The sequence below is a fragment of the Danio aesculapii genome, chromosome 17, assembly GCF_903798145.1.
Source record: "Danio aesculapii chromosome 17, fDanAes4.1, whole genome shotgun sequence".
NCBI lineage: Eukaryota > Metazoa > Chordata > Actinopteri > Cypriniformes > Danionidae > Danio > Danio aesculapii.
Genome location: NC_079451.1, coordinates 11,395,329 through 11,398,537, shown reverse-complemented (window position 1 = coordinate 11,398,537; position 3,209 = coordinate 11,395,329). Strand labels below are relative to the sequence as shown.

Sequence of the window (3,209 nt, the reverse complement as noted above, 5' to 3'; positions counted from 1 at the left end):
GAGCAGGTTTCTGTTCAGACGACCGTTGCCTTGGCGTATGACAGGAGGCATAATTCCCTCATCATTTCCTGACCTTATTGTCTACAGGCCTTCAAGATGTCAGATCACACCAGCATTACCACATCGCTCAGGATATTTAATACAGTTCTTCAATCCAGGACACTTTGCTTTAGACCTGAGGTGCTGCTTCTGGTTCCTGGTGATCGACGTTCCTGTGGAGTTTTGTTGCTTTAATAATCCTTCCAGTGATTTCCAAAGAACTCCATTATCTGATTCTAGTGTGTCGGGTTGGAGCGAAACTGTGCAGGATAGTTGGAGTCCAAGGAGCAGCAATGAACATCCATTATCCATTAAGTAGTTCAGTGTGTGGGGATATTCCCAAAGGTCCGGATCCAATATCCCAAACTCCACTGAGGGCTTCTACAGAAAGGGTTGGAGCAGATATTCGGGATCTACAATACTAAAATGGTTTTCCAAAGATAAAAAGGGCGATCTTGAGTTTTTATATTATCCTTTATATGAAGAGCTAGCAACATTAACACTCCTTATAGATTTTGCAGGAATGCTGATCAGACACAGTGGAAGCTTCATTTTGAAAATGAATTAGTGATTTTTAGCCTAGTCCTCCTAGTGTTCACTTACTTCAGAGATGTCAAGTGTTCTAAAACTAACATGTCTTTGCATAAAATCTTTAATAGTATTTTTATTCATACCGGGCTTACCGGTAACAAGATTAACAAAGGATGCAGCCAAATATTTTTGGAAATGGCTGTGGAGTTAATAACTAAATGAAGTATTCCTAGTGATGTTTTACCATGTCCCAATAATATTTCGGTACATATTTTGGCTTCTTTGATTATCACACATAGATGTTGGTGTACAATTAGAGGGGAAAAAAATGGAGTATTCTGCAATCAAATGTTGAAAATGATTCGATTGTGAGGTAATCAAATGATGATGATGGATGTTTCTGATGTGCAGGAGCTTTGAGCCTGTGATCCTTTTAATAACCATTTGCATTGGTCAAAATTCATTCTATTTCCACTTTTTTATAAGCTTGTTATGAGATTAACTTTTATTCCACTATTTTCTTAAGATTTATAAAGAGACCGTTTCTTATGCCTGAAGACATTTTTACAAGGGTGTTGAGAAGATATTTTAGGCATACTTAAAGAGGTATTTTTTTAACTGCTTGCATTAACAGAGCCTTTTTAACTCACTGAGAAGTATTTTACTACACAAGCCCAATGTACAGTTTGTTTTAAATCAGATACTAATATATTCAGTTATGTACTTTACCATGTGGTATAGGTGTCTGTGTGAATGTATCTGCTTGAACTACATCTGGTCATCACTCTTGTAAATGCATGCTGCATCTGGATACTTAACCTGTGAACAGACACTTTATTTTTTATGTTTTATTCATACTCTAGGCCAATGATTTCAAACCCCACCGCCCTGCATTGTTTAACTCACTTCCAACTCACACCTGCCTAATGGTCTTTAGTAGTCTTAAACACCCTGATTAGTTGGATCAGCAGTGTTTGATTAGGGTTGAAGCAAAATTGTGCAGAGCAGTGGCCCTCCAGGAATCCAGTTTAAAACCTATGCTCTAAGCTTTTGTCCATGTTTGTTTTGAAAAATAACCCAAGACTCCCAATGTTATTTTCAGACCCAGTATGAGATGTTAAAGGAACACTGTAAAATGTCAGCTTGGATTTCATTTGTAAATGAATTCATTTTATTAGTTCTGATATACAGGCAGTTTTTGTGGTATACTTGCGTTTAGATGGGCGTTTTATTTTATTAAAATGAATAACAGTGAAGTTGTCACACCAAATGCTAAATGAACTGGGTTTGGGGAGTATATTTACTTGGGCAAAGCTACTGTTTTATTAATGATGCTAATGTAAGGCTCTCTTCCATGTGGTGTTAACGTAAAAATGGCCAAACATGTTTTGAAAATGCCAAAAAAGGATTTTAGGAAAGCTCTTTGTACATTTTAGTCATTTCAAGTTGCAGGGAGCACAATTCATGTGTAAATGATTGTAAATTTCAATTGTGCAAAATGTAGGCACAATAAATCTTACACTACAGGACTTCTTTAGTGTTTTGATTGCTGTTTTGGAACATCAACAGTGTTGTGAAAGTTTACTGTTCAACATGGTTTTTTTTTTTTTTCTCCCTGTATGAAAAAAAAATCAACATTACTTTGCTGCCATACATGCATTACAAGTGATAGTTATCATCTACAATGATATATTTATTGTTTAAACATGTAAAAGTGCATGTCATTTCTTTTTTGTTGTTGTTTGTGTTTGCAGAGTCTAGCAAGGCAGTTAACCCTGTACCATACAATGGCTGAACAAACACAGGATTACAGGATTAGTTTTGAGTTGACAAAATTAAACCAGTCTATTCAGGCTTTGTTAAAGAATAAGATGTGTCGTGACACCCTGACCATCAAATCTGGCTTTGATCCAGAGTTCAAGGAGTGCATGCAGATGAAGGTGGGACATCAGTAGCAAACAGCCAATCACATGCCTTCAAACAAAGATACTGTAATCTAGATTATAAAGGGGGGTGCTTGTCCAGGCAGAGCTCTATATGTAATGACCAATCTTAAAATTTACTCTAAAACTAATAGGAAGCCAGTGAAGTGCCTTAAGCACAGGAGTAATGTGCGATTTCCTGCTGGTGTTGGCTCAGAGCCTTGCAACTGCATTCTGCACAACTTGCAATCGATCCATGGAGGATTTGTTCAGACAAGGGAACAGAATATTACAATAATCCAACCGTAAAGAGACAAAGGCATGGACAAGCATCTCCATATCTTCCTTTGAAACAATATTTCAGATTTTTGGGATGTTCTTCAGATGTAAAAAGCATGTACGAACAACAGACTTAACATGGTTATTAAAACACAGAGCTCTAGCAAAGATGACACCCAGATTTCTAATGTCACTGCAATTCGAAGATGACAAACTCCTAAAAACTTGCCTGATCATTGGGGTGATTCTATGTGGAGCAAACATCACCATTTCAGTTTTATCAGGGTTTAATTGCAGACAATTGTCTGCCATCCACTTGTTAACGGAGACTAAACAATCCTGCAAGAGAGACAGTTTGTCCAGCCTGTCAGGGCTAAAAGGAAAATATTTTACATGATCTGCATAACAGATACAACTGTAAAATGTAACTTTAAAACT

The 3,209-nt window shown here is 37.0% G+C and overlaps 1 protein-coding gene across 1 annotated transcript in view; it reads left to right on the top strand.

The window, feature by feature from the left end:
• peli2 (pellino E3 ubiquitin protein ligase family member 2) overlaps positions 1–2,099 on the top strand; it is a 51,471-nt gene extending 49,372 nt beyond the window's left edge. The window contains exon 6 of the mRNA XM_056476767.1: positions 1–2,099. This exon is cut by the window's left edge and continues 739 nt beyond it. The gene's annotated coding sequence lies outside the window, so the exon portion shown is untranslated.
• The last annotated feature ends 1,110 nt before the right edge of the window (positions 2,100–3,209 follow it).